The following is a 14,914-nucleotide window of genomic DNA, read 5'->3' on the forward strand; positions in this document are numbered from 1 at the left end:
GTGATTTCAAGGTTGATGTCAACTCTATTTTTATGAAATTTAGATTTAAACATCTCAAGTTTTGGGTAATTTAATTTTTAAATAAAATTACAATTTTCCCTTACATGATCAGGGTTGACCTTTTTGTTCTATATTTGAAATATATCAGTATAGGTATCTTCAGTTTTGTATTCTTATGTATAATTCATGAGGTGATTTGAGGGAAAGGTTTTTGTTTGATTTTGTTGGAAGTCTTCTAAGGCAAGTTAAGACTTTAGTTGACTCTTTTTGGAGTGTTTATATGTTAGTTTCTTGTAATGAGAGTAATAGGGAATGTTGTTCGCGTATAGTTGAAGTAACAAGAACCTATGTGGGTACCCGTGTTAAACAAAAGGTTAAGAATTTGTAGATTGAGTTGTCCTGAATATTTTCTCTAATTATTGATATGGACATGATAATTTGTGTGGAAATAATTACTTACTGATCACAGTAGTTAATGTTGAGTTTTAATTGAAGGCTTGAATGGTCTCTAGATGCAATTGATAAGAAATTGGGACTTAGTGATTATTTTGAAGGTTCAATGAGTTATTGAACATGATAGTTGATGACTTATACTCCTATTTGATATGTAGAGCCAGTGTTGAATTAATATCAGATATGAAATGCTTTTTATAATTGTACTATTGATTTAGGGTAAGAGTTTTAGGCCTGTACATTATACATTGTATTTTATTGGTGTCGGAGTGCACACTTGCACATAAATATATTATTAGTAATGAACTGCATGCTTGTACACACACACACACACACATATAGTATATTCTTGGATAATACATGGACCTCGTGAGTCCCATTAGACTCTCAATCTAGAAGCGATATACTCGATAGGTATGTACATAATATATAAATTACATGTCTTCATTTATTTCCCATTACTCATCTTTAACATGGTACTATTTAATAAATATATACTCATTCATTGGTGCAATGAGTCATTTCATCATTATAGTGTTGTTTAGGGCATAAGTACCTTCTTAGAATTTCCCCTAGTATGAAAGTTGTAAAAATATCAAGGTAGGATGGTTTATTATGAAATATTATGTTGTGGGATTAAATGATGATTTATGCTTTGTGGGGTCGTGTTTGGTGGTGTTATGTTTCTTAGTGTATGGTCGATGGTGTAGGATCTTGTAGGAATTTTTAGGATGGTAAACGAATTTATTGAACTCTGGTTATAGAGGTTGCAACATTGAGATAAATATATGATGCCTTTAATTAATTTTTATGGTGTGAAATAGGGGTAGTTTAAGATTTCTATTGAGTTTCCATTTAAGGAAAACTACAGTGGTTGGGTATTATTACAATGAGATTGCTATAATGGTAATCACATTACTAAAGTTGTAGTAGTGGAGGTGGCATGGGCCACTATAGCAGCCCTTTGATCGTTATATTAGGACGAGTATAGGAAGCTCGAGGCTGCTGAAATGGTTAACACACAATCAAATTCCTTTAAGTCCATTTTTCTCAGTTTGTTTTATAAAAACTCAAGGGTTTCATTCTTAGACCTCTTTGAGGAAATTTTTTACTGAACTAGGGCAATTTTATTCATCAAAGTAAGTTTATTTCTCTGTCGTATGAATGACTAATCCATTCTTATTGTAGAATCTTTAGAATGGGAATTTAGGATGGAATTCTTATATTAATGTCTTATGATCATGAAGTGGTGGAAAAATCCTACGGATAACTGATCATTCGTTTAAGTTTAATTGCTATATGAACATTCATTTAAGATTAATTCTAGGTTTCTAATTAATACTTCCAAGTGTAGAATTATTCCAATTGAAGGTGACTTATAGAGATTTGGGGCAAACTGATGGTTGAAAAACTCTTGGCTAAGGTTTTAGGCTATGATTAAGGGTAAAACTAGTGGGGTTGAATTCTTACGGATTAGAATTAAAGATTAAGTGATTAATTTCTTGTGCATTTATTTGTTTTAGGTGTGAACAATCTGAAGCATAGGGGAAGGACATGGTTTTTGCAAGTTAGCTTGGATTGTGTTCTTTTGTTAAGGTACATTATAGTTTAATTGGAGTTTAAACTTGATTTAGTTACTTGTGTGCTTCTGAATTGGATAACTTTCTTATTGGTCTTCATATATGCTTGGGATTGATGATTATGGTTTTGTTGATGCTTGAATGATTAAGTTACTTAGTATTGAACTTGATTTAAATATGTTATGATTATAAAGTGTACTTGTAAATTGGGTGTACTATCTCATATCATGAGAGATATTGAAAATGGAAAGATAAGTTTATATTGGTTGAGGGATAAACTACCACATTGGTACATATATTGATATTAACATTATTATGATGGATTGGGTACCATACCAATGTGGTACATGGATCCTAATGCACCCCCTACAGGTCATGACTAGTTGGGCTGAGATAAGTCCCTTAGCATGTGTGTACAAATTAGTGTTTGATACGCGAGTTAGCATGGTATGTTATGGTGATGATGAGACTAGAGAAATTACACTTGTGAGATTGGGATGGACATGAATCCATTATGTGATATGAATATTAAGATTTCTTAATAAGTGATTATTTATATAGTTGGTTGTCGCTTACATGATCAATACATTTGACATTACTTGTTTGAATGAAACGATTTCTTGTTAAGTAAATTACTTGTTATATGTTAAAGTTCCTATTTGCTTGTTATTTGATTTATGTTGTACGCTTGTTTCTAAATTGATTTGGCTAATGATAAGTACCACAACATAGTAGTTTACACTAATACTACCCTATTGATATTGCCCAAATTACACCTCTAGACAAAGTATAAGATAGTCATTGATCAAATATAGAACTCAACTAGGTTGAGGTCTATCCCACAAGGAATAGGTAGAAATATCAATCAAGATTTCTTTCTAAACAATCAATAACAATTCCCAGTAAAGAGGGGGTATTGTTAATCAAGATTTTAATAGTAACAATTGTTGATTTCATTGGATTGGTAGTCAGTATGAGAAAGGCACTAAGACTGTGAAATTCATAACTCTATAGGTTTCCGTACTTAGTAATCTTTTCTGGTGCTCGGCATGCAGAATTGATAGGTTATGTTCATCTAAATGACTATGTTATGCATATAATAGATAATTATCCCTAGTCACAAATGTTCATGTCTTGTGGGTTTTGCATTACTAACCCTTATCATTGGTCTCACATTAGTCTATCCTATTACCGACTCAAGGTCTAATAAAGTGGAGGTTGATTGCTCCACGTCTCATTATTGATTCCCTTTTCCTATCGTAATACTTGCTAAAGTCTAGAGTAGAGATAAGGCAGGTCTTAACATTTTCAACCATTAAGAAAACAATTAAATCAAAGAAAATAACAATACATGCTCAAACACCTTTGAGAATCACCTTATACTATGAACACTACTTCGTTAATTTGTAAAGGTTCCAACAAACCTAGTTGTAGTGTTTAGCTACTCATAATTGCAATAAAATAAGAAAATTTCATGGAATAAAGAATAATCATGAACTTACAAGAATAAGATGAAAACCCCCAAAATCTTACTTTAAATTAAAACGCTAAAAGTAAATGTTTGTGATTTCAAGAACAAAAATATACCTTGAAACCTTAGAATGATGTAATAATGCTTAAACTTGTACAAAATACCTAATAGGAGTACTTATAGACAACATAAAACCTATATTAAGTACATAGAAATTAGCTAAGATGGTGTCTTAAATGAAGCAAGGTACGATCGTGGTGATATTTAATGATCACCCTTTGTGCTTATTGGTTGCTCTTGAATTTTTCATTCATCAGATCATGGCTGAGATGATCATCAATATGAGCACTTATATTCTTGGTATGACCATGCTTCCCTCTTGCCTGATCCTCTTGAGACTTAACACCTGCACATTTCAAATCTAGATTTCTTTTATATGATGTGTTAATATGATCATGACATCTTTCTATGACCATGGAACCCTCTCATCTAATCACTTCACACTTAGTTCCTGTAGCACTTGTTTCTGGTCCCTTTTTCCATGATCAAGTTGTACAATTATAGAATCAATATAAGATCATCGGAAGCTTTCATCGGTATGACATCGAAGAGTCAATTCTATGATTCAACCCTCAATATCTTAGTATGACCGTGGTGAGATCCCACGATGGTGGAATGGGTCGTCTGATGCCTTCAATGTAAAAAATGTGCACTTTCCTTCTCCTCATCTTTTTGACCTGCAAATACCCCATCAATATATCATATCCAAATAAAAGTACCTTTATACTCACAAATATTCATTCTTTTAAGCATCAAAAGTGCCATAAATCCACAACACATCAACACCCTCAACTTAGGTTGTTTGTATGTCCTCATATAGACAAAATACGACTAGACATGAAGCTTAACCAAGAGAAAGCCAAGATTACTATGATAGTCATACTTTATAAAATTAATTTAAACACGTACTAACAAAAACACAAGTTCAACACCCTTTATATCATCAAAACCAACGTTCGTTGCGTATGCACAAACTCCTCATCATGAGAAGATTGGATCAAATAATGATATTACACTATCAATAAACAACCTCGCATGCTAACAAATAACACTACCTGAATACGAAGATTATGGACAACCCCTATGCCCTCACATCAAAGAAGTACCTCACACTTAAAATATATGCAATAATATTAGGATAGGGACTCCAACAAATAACTCACTCTCACAAAAAAATTTAGATAGAGTGTGTTTGATACCATAGACTTGCACTTTTTTTCTACGCCTTTGTTTCTTAAACAACCATATTAGGATCACTATAGGACTTTTATCGGCTTGTAATGTAATCCTGGGGGATGGGATGGTAAATATGGACAAAGTGACTAAACACTCCTCGTCACTACACTACTTTTTGGCTCCAATTTCCTACTTTCCTTATGTTTCTTCTATTTTTAAACTTTTAAGAACCCGGGTGTCGTTTTTTTTCTCCTTTTTCTCTTTTTTAAAACTTCTTCTTTTTCACTTTTTTCTTCTTTCTACAATAAACAATTTCATCCCTTTTCATTTCTTTTACTATCTTTTTCTTTATACCTCTGCTAAAATATGCACCCCTATGATATCTATCCCTAACTTATGCGATTTGTCTAAGTTGAGGTACACAACGTCCAAGTAGGCACCAGTGCTAAAACAAGTTCATTATAATTAAATCTAGGACGGTGAATCCGCTAATGAAAGAAATTGGTCTATTTAGGCTCTAATTATAGGATTAAGGCATATTGTTCTTATTCAGTAGGATTTTTAGGCTTTAAGTGGACTATTCAAGAATGACCAATGATCCTTTCCTAACCTACTATCCTACAACTTTGGAGAGACTAATTGGGAAGGTTCTAGATCATACATACACAACGACTAGGTAAATCCCCCACACACTTGGCTGAGACTACACACATAATTACTACCTACTTGGTTTATGCATAGTTAAGATGCAATTATCATGTTTATAATCCTAATGCCCTGATAAGATCCTTATTAGTCACAGTTCATGTAAGCAAATAACATTACAAAAATATCATAAAATTTTCTTGAAGGGTTTAGTTAAAACTTTCAAAACATTGATTGCATGCTCTTTTAATTTGATTGCACCTTGTGTTTCTTATTTCTCTCTTGGTTTCACAAAATATAGAAAAATAAAATTAAAAATAGATAAAATTCTAAATATGCTGGTTTTGATTAGATAGCACATCTGAGGGAGAAAATGTGAAAATAAACACCCTCAGATGTGGTATACCCCTACCCCAACATAAAAATCATGCAATATCCCCATTGCATAAAAACATAGCTATAAATTTAATGCTACCGTAGGAACATATCTTTGGCATACTAGATTCTTATGATTGACTGATCACTTGAGGTCACAGATGGAACCCCTTCAAGATCCTCAACTCCAGCAGTATCGGCTATAGTCATGGCAACAATGCTTAAGTGGGCATCGATGGTGGCTTCTGCACTGGATATTTCATCATGGGTGATCTCTATGAACCCACCACATCTATAACCGCTAGAACAAAAACAGTAGTCGCGTAAATCACATGAAGTGGGACCTTCCTCGTACCCATCATAGGCACATCAAAGGTTCACTAGCATTTTTTCCCCTTTTTTTCTTCTTTCTCTCCTTATACTTTATCTTAATCTTTATATGGGGCTACCTATCATCCTCAATCTCATCCACCTCTTTATATACCTCTGTATCCTTGCCCCTAGCTATTGGGACTTGGTTATAAAAGTTTGGTACTAAAGTAAGCACATCTATGGTGAAGTCCTCCAAAGATGAAATCAATAAAGGTGGAGGTGGCACAACTTACATTGCTACTTAGTCATTTTTTTCACCATTTTTTTCATATTGGATATCTCTTTTATGACCATGAGCAAAGCGGGAGCCTAAACATTTTCTAATTTAGCTATTATATGACTCTCATATCTATTAAACTGGATCTGTTTACCCTGAATTACTGCCTTAGTTTCATCTTCCAGAAGGATTTACCCCTACTTCTAACTTCTTTTTTTTTTATTATAAAGTGTATGATTTATCAATAGATTCTTAATAATAGGTGTAGGTATCAAATTATAGCCTTAGGGATAGACTGAGGTATACCTAAAGATGCTATATTCTGCTAGGTAGAAGAAAAACCATTGGTTTTAGAAGTTGAAATATCAGTTGTTGGGGAAACCCCCTCTGTATCTTGTGGAGGTAAATATGGTAAAGAATCTTATTTTGTAGCCTCCAATATTAATATTGATACTATTATAATAGATTGGTTACCATGTTGGTATGGTACATGGACACTGGTGCATACCTTATAAGTCACGACTAGCTGCATAGAAATAAGTCCCTTAGCATATGTGTACACATTAGTTTTTGATATATGAGTTAGCATGGTATACTATAATGATAATGAGGCTAATAGAATTAAAATTTGAGATTGAGATGTACATAGATCTGTGTTCTTATGTTAATACTAAGATTGCTTAGATCAAGATTATTTATGATAGTTGTTGGTGGCTTACATGATTGGCTATTTGATATTAATTATTGGAATAAAATGATTGCTTGTTGAGTAAATTACTTGTTATATGTTGAAGTTCCTGTGTACTTGTAATTTGATATAAGTTGTAATTTTTTTTATAAATTGTGTTAGCCAATAAGTATACTGGAACATAGTGGTTTGTATTTATAGTATCATATGCTATTATTTTGTTGAATGCAAATTATGTTTCAGATGCTCATTTGTGATCTCATCTCTAGCTATTTTAGTTAATCTAAATTGAGGGTGAGTATTTCATTTCCAAGCTACTGCAGATTTTCATAGTCTCTATTGCTTGTCTTTCAAACTATGATACTTTTTAACTAGTGATTTGGAGATATTCTTAGACATTGTTTTTGTTTTAAGGCCCTTGTGCGGTGACATTCAAGTCATGGGAATGTAATAAATATTATTTGTTTTCATATATTAATTATATTATTGTAGTTTGTTAATATTTACTCTTAATCATTTATTTGTTTGGGTTAGTCTTGGGTTAGTTAGTTTTCCCATCAGAGGGTTAGTGTGGGTGCCACTAAATGCCATTTGGGTTATGACAATGGAAAATCATGAAAACTGATTATCTGATCTTGTTGATAGTTAATTTCTTGACTTCTATTTAAGTTTGTCTCGAGGTGTGAATATATGGATTTTATTTTATCCTTGATGTACTACAGATAGTTATACCTTTACCTTGATATATCTATACTTGGTACGTGTTTTTATTGATTAAATTAAGGTATCTTTCCGGAGTGCAGGTTGTTTAGTTTGTTTAGATTATTAGTTTGGTGGTCCTTACCACCATTTTGGATTAGGATCGACAAATGATGATGATGAGTACAAGTGGTTATATACTAACCCTTGCTATTATTTTGAAGCTTAAGTGCAAGTACTAAGCTAGTGGTCCTTGGATGTTGATTTGTTATATGTTAGTTCTTATTTTTGTACAAGATTCCTAAGGTAACAATTGCTGACTCTAGATACTACTAGATCTCCTTTACTTTGTATCTTTGTTTTCTTTCCATTTTAGGCATCTCATAAACTATGTATGTAATATCCCAAGATTCTAACCAATAGTGCAACCATGACTCAAGCTCATATGAAATAAATTATAGTTTTTTGGTTGTTTATTGATTAAGAGCGATGTGTATTAAGGCCTTAAAGATGTCCTAATGATTGGGTGAACCAAAACATCCCTTACCGATTAAATTCTTGAGAAGGATTTTGGCTTAGTCAACTTCAAATGAGAATATCTCTCATTATACTATGAATTTTTGAGCTCACCTACCAAAAAATAGATAATTGAATTAGCTTTCCAACGGTACCAATTTTTCCAAAATCCAATATCAAAGCAAAGTGCTATGCCCTTTTTACTCCAGCATGTCAGACTGGGAAACTGAGTGATGACATTCGTGATAAGCTGTCACGAGCGTGACGACCTATCACCAATGTCGTCAGCCCTAGGTAGATTTCAGACCCCAGTGATGACATTTTGTGATAAGCCATTATGCCAGTGATGACCTATCACCAATGTTGTCAACCTTAGGCAGAAAATCAAAATTTCACCCTTTGGTGATGACATTTTGTGACGACTTATCATCGGCTTGATGACTTGTCACGGATGTCGTAAGCTATTTTTTTCCAGCAACTAAGAGACATTTTTCAAGGGTATTTTGGTCTTTCCCCATCTTTTGGAAGCCTCTATAAATATTAGAAACCCCATCCAAACACTAATTTTTCCATTTTCTCTTCCAGTTCTCTGAAGAGAGTATAAATAGGGTTTCATCAAGAACTTTAACCTTCCAAAAATCATCCATAAATTCTTCAAGATTCCTTCAAGAATCAAGTTCCTCATAGTGTGGGCTTCGAGAATTATTTATTACAAGGGCGGATAAGTCTCAAGCACTAGAGTTCATCCAATTTCAAAGATTAAGGTATGTGGGGTTTTGAACAAGAGAAATCCTTTCGTTCTTGTGCCCAAAGCTTTGATTTCTATCATTGATTTATATGATTTTGCAAGTGGTTTTATACCCAAATTACTTCATCATGAGATTATGAGAATATAAATTGTTCAAGCTTTATTATACAAGATTATTTTATTATTCCCAAGTTATGACTTGATATTAAATATTGTGAATTTTATATTTCTACCATGAGTTGATATTTCAAGTGCTTTTAAGATTTAAGCTTCCTTATGACAAATTGGATTATTGAGTATATTGATTGATGAGATTGAGTTGGTACAATGAGTCTTGATATTTCTTCAAAGTTATTGATGTTGCCATGATTTAATGAATTGATACATTTTGATATTGAGAAAGATTGATTTGATTTGAGTCGAGTTAGGAATCCATAAATTGATTATTATTTGATAAATGAGAAAGATATTTGATTTGGTCTTCATGATCTACCCTTGTGATGTTTGTCGTGGATTTCCTAATGCGTTCTGAGCTTGTGTCTGGGAGTAGTATTTAGCACCGAGAGAGAAATATGGTATTTCTTTGAAACTATGTGCCACCATAGGATTGATATTGACAATTATGGGCCAGAGGCCAAGTATGAGATTGTGATCACTAAATTTAGGTTCTACTCCCTGGAAAAGTATGATGCTCCCGCTAATGTTGGGTTCTCTCCTTAGGAGGACAAAATATTAGACTGCATGTAGCTAACATGATTTATGTCGGCCATGTCCAAAAGAGTTGAATTTCTTGAATTACTGAGTCACTCTGAGTCTTGAGTTGAAGAGTTGAGTTTCTTGAATTACCGAGTCACTCTGAGTCTGGAGTTGAAGAGTTGAGTTATTTATGATGATTTATGAGGTTTTTTATCATATGATTTATTTACTATGAGATCATGAAAAGTATGTTTGAATCTAACTCAAGCCAAGTGAGCCATCATTATACATATGCATATTTTTATGAAATTGATGATGATATTTGCATTGTTGCATGCACCCCTACATACTCAGTACATTCTAAAGTGCTGACCCACATATTTCCCTATGGGCTACATTTTCTCGTAGTGTAGGTTCAGGTACTCAGCCGCAGTCGTGTTAGCGATATTCGAGTGCCTCAACTATGTTCTCTCAGTGGTGAGTCCTTATGGTTCGAGGACCGTGTCTATATTTTTGGTGATATCATTTTATTGTTATGGCTTTCAGTACTATTTAAGTCAGTTGGGGGTTTGTACCAATAGGTCCTTGATTTTGATGTATAGAGGGTTCGTACGTATAGACATTCAATATATTTTGGTTGTACAGTCTAGTATTCTCCAGTATTTCTCTCAAACCCGATGTGGTATATCTCTTTGTTGTGCATGACTATTGTTGAATTAAATTCCTTAAGGTAGTGTCTGGCTTCTAGGGTTAGCTTAGGGCTATGTGTAGCCCTAAGCACCGTGTGGTGTCTCGGGATGAAATTTCAGAGCTTTACAAGCTAGGTATCAAAGCCTAAGGTTTAAAGAGTCCTAGGGAGTCTGACAAGCCGCATTACATAAAGTCTTATCATCAGTGTGTAGCGCGCCACATCTATGAGCAAGAGGCTATTGTACGTTTTAGGAAAAGTTGTTTCTTTCTTTCTAAAAGTTTATCATGCCTACAACTGTCTCTTAATGTGCGATTAACTCGTACTCTCTTATAACAGAAAATGACTCCTCGTCGAGCTTGTAGAAACAATGAGCAACCTCAACCCATTGATTCCTTGAACCTGCATGTGTCACATGCAAAATTTTGGGTAGCTTTTCAGGCGCTATCCTAGGCAGTTACTACCAATGCTCAAGCCAATACCTAGGTTACTGTTCCACCTCCGTAAGAGAATAATTCTACTGTAGCTCGAGTTCATTACTTTATGCGGATGAATCCACATGAGTTCTATGGGTTGAGGGTAGGTGAAGACCCATAGATGTACTTGGATGAAGTGATAAAGATCACCCAGATTATGCATATAACTGAGGAGAAAAGTGTTGACTTGGCTGCCTATCGAATGAAAGATATTGCGTATGATTGGGTGGAGATATGAAGGGAAAGTAGAGGGGAGGATGCCGCTCCCATGGCTTGGCAGCTATTCTAGGATGCGTTCTTAGATAAATTCTTTCCTCTTAAGATATGGGAAGCAAAGATAGAGGAATTCATGAATTTGATACAAGGCTCCACGACTATTAAGGTGTATTGCCTTAGATTCACTCAGTTGTCCAAATATGCTCCTAGTATGATGGCTGACTCCAGGACCATCATGAGTAAGTTCGTAACCAGCGTGTCAAGTTACGTTATGAAAGAGTGTAGATCTGCTATGCTTAATAGGGAGATGGACATTTCTTGGTTGATGATAAATGCCCAACAGATTGAAGCTAATAAGGTGTAACAGAGGGAGAGAGTAAGAGGGAATAAAAGAGACAGATTAGAGTAGTAGGGATTAAGTCATTCTAGGTTCCATGGAGGGAACCACTCTCAATTTCATGGATGTCTGTTTATGCCCGCGCCTTCTTCAGTTAGTGCTCCCACACCTAGAAGCAGGCACGAGTAGGGGAACATGCATATCCCGTCTAAGTCTCAAGAAAGTATAAGTAACCGACCTCATCCTCTTTTATGTGCCAAGTGTGGTAGAGATCATTTTGGCGAGTGTTTTGTTGATCAAAGGGATTTATTTGGTTATGGAAAGTTGGGTTACCAACTTAGAGATTATCCGTATGCTAGACAGAGGAGTCGAGATGCTCTTCCCCAGAGTCAGGCTACCAGTGCCCCAGCTCTCGCAGTCTGCCCAGGTCTTCCTCAGGGCGCTTCTTCTAATATTGCTGGTGGTTCACGCCAGAATCGCTTCTAGGCTATACCACCTGGCCAAGAGCAGGAAGACTCTCTAGATATTGTCACTGGTATGCTCCATGTCTTTTATTTTGATGTGTATGTATTGATAGACCCCAGTTTAACCTCTTATGTGACATCTCTAGTTGCTGTAAATTTTTAAATGGACCCTAAACAGATTCCTGAGCCTATTCTAGTTTCTACCCTGGTAGAAGAATCTATTATTGCTAAACGAGTATATAAGAATTGTCCTGTTACTATTTTTCATCGAGTCATATGTGCTGATTTGATTGAGCTAGATATGGTTGATTTTGACATCATTCTGGGTATAGATTGGATTCAGTCATGCTATAAGTCTATAGATTGTCGTACCTGAGTGGTCAAGTTTCAGTTTTCTAATGAGCCTATTTTTGAGTGGTCCGAGAGTTCTGTAACTCTGAAGAGCCATTTCATATCCTACCTCAAAGCTAGCAATTTGATTTCCAAGGGTTGCATCTAGCACCTAGTTCGAGTTAAAGACCTCAATTCCGAGACTCCAACTATTTAGTCAGTTAGCATTGTCAATGTGTTTCCCGATGTTTTCCCAGAAGACCTCCCAAGGGTCCCTCCTAATAGAGAAATAGAATTCGAGATTGATCTCCTTCCCGGTACTTAGCCTATTTCCATCCCTCTATACCGTATGGCTCCTACAGAACTTAAAGAGTTGAAGGGGCAACTCAAAGATCTCTTAGAAAAAGGCTTTATCAAACCCAGTGTTTCCCCGTGGGGTGCACCTATTTTATTTGTGAGAAAGAAAGATGGTACATTATGTATGTGTATTGACTACCGTCAACTCAACAAGGTAACTATCAAGAACAAGTACCCTCTTCCTAAAATCAATGATTTATTTGATCAGCTACAGGGTGCAAGTTATTTCTCAAAGATAGACCTTAGATCTGGCTATCATTAGCTTAAAGTGTGAGAGTGTGATGTTCAAAATATAGCCTTCCGAACCCGTTATGGTCATTTTGTGTTTCTTGTCATTTCCTTTGGGTTAACCAATACTCCAGCGGCCTTCATGGATCTTATGAACCGAGTATTCAAGCAATATCTTAATATGTTTGTCATTGTATTCATAGATGATATTCTTGTGTAATCCCAAAGAGAAGATAATTATGCCGACCATCTTAGACTTATCTTGCAAACTCTTAGAGATCATCAATTATTCACTAAATTTAGCAAGTGTGACTATTGGCTAAGGTCAGTTTCTTTTCTGGGTCACATTGTTTCTGCTGAAGGCATTAAAGTCGATCCCCAAAAGATAGAAGCTGTAAAGAATTGGTCTAGACCTACCTCTACATCTGACATTAGGAGTTTCTTAGGTCTAGCTAGTTACTACCATTGTTTTATTGAGGAATTCTCTTCTATCACATCTCCCATGACCCAGTTGACCCAAAAAAAGGTTAAGTTCTAGTGGACAGATGCCTGTGAGAAGAGTTTTAAGGAGTTGAAGACTCTACTCACTTCAGCCCCAATGTTAGCTTTACCAGATGGTACTGATGGTCTTATAGTGTATAGTGATGCTTCTAGAGTTGGTTTGGGTTGTGTGTTGATGCAGAGGGATAAATTTATAGCTTATGCCACTAGACAGTTGAAGCCTTATGGGAAGAATTACCCAACTCATGATCTTGAATTAGTAGCTATAGTTTTTGATTTGAAAATCTAGAGACATTATTTGTATGGTGTTCATGTTGATGTATTTACTGATCACAAAAGCTTGCAGTGTGTATTTACTCAGAGGGAGTTGAATCTTAGACAAAGAAGATGGTTAGAGTTTCTAAAAGACTATGATATGAGTGTGATATATCACTCGAGCAAGGCCAATATTATGGTAGATGCCCTTAGAAGGATGTCTATAGGTAGTGTGACGCATGTTGAGGATAATAAGAAAGAATTGGCTCGTGATGTGCATCATTTGGCTAGATTGGGTGTTAGATTGCTAGATTTTGCTAAAGGGAGTATGTTAGTTCAGAGTAGTTCCGAGTCCTCTTTGGTCTCGGAGGTAAAGGAGAAGCAAGATAGGGATCCTAGTTTGGTTAGATTGAAGGAGTCAGTTAAGGACCAGAAGGTAGAGGTTTTCTCCCAAGGGGGAGATGGTGTGTTGAGATTGCAGGGTAGATTGTGTGTTCCTGATGTTGATGGTCTAAGGTTGAGAATTATGGCTGAAGTTCATGGTGTGCGATATTCTATTCATCCCGGTGCTACCAAGATGTACCGCGATTTGTAGGAAATCTATTGGTGGAACGGTATGAAGAAAGACATAGCAGGATTTATGGCAAAGTGTTCTACTTGTCAATAAGTTAAGGTAGAGCACCAAAGGCCCGGTGGTGTAATGCAAATATTTATCATTCCTACTTAGAAGTGGGAAGAAGTGAATATAGATTTCGTAATTGGTTTGCCTCCTTCGCATTGTCATCATGATTCAATTTGGGTTGTTATAGACCGGTTGACTAAATCAGCTCATTGCTTGCCAGTTCATTTATCTTATACAGCTGAGGATTATGCCAGATTGTATATCCGTGAGTTAGTCAGATTGCATTGAGTTTCTTTAGCTATCATTTCTAATAGGGGTACTCAGTTTACTTCCCAGTTTTGGAGGGCTTTTTAGAAGGGTCTCGGTACCTAAGTTTATCTAAGTTCTGCTTTCCATCCGTAGACCGATAGTCAGGATGAAAGGACTATTCTGACTTTGGAGGACATGTTGAGGGCATGTGCACTTGATTTCAAAGGTAGTTGGGATGAGCACTTGCCATTGATCAAATTTGCGTAGAGTAATAGTTTCCATGTGTGATACGGTTATGACTACCCCTACGTGTACACGGCCTTTCACACGAAGCCAAGCGCGGGAGTTACAAACACTCCAAGCCTTGTTCATGCAAATGGCCGTGTGTGAGTTGTTGGCCGAACCAACCAAGGGTCTCAACGTCCTTATGTGTGAAGAGGGGGCCTAAAGTGTAATAACTTAAGTCTTCAAGGAGGCCACAATAAAGGAAGGGTG

This window comes from Capsicum annuum, chromosome 5 (genome assembly GCF_002878395.1).
Source record: "Capsicum annuum cultivar UCD-10X-F1 chromosome 5, UCD10Xv1.1, whole genome shotgun sequence".
In the NCBI taxonomy this organism is placed as follows: domain Eukaryota; kingdom Viridiplantae; phylum Streptophyta; class Magnoliopsida; order Solanales; family Solanaceae; genus Capsicum; species Capsicum annuum.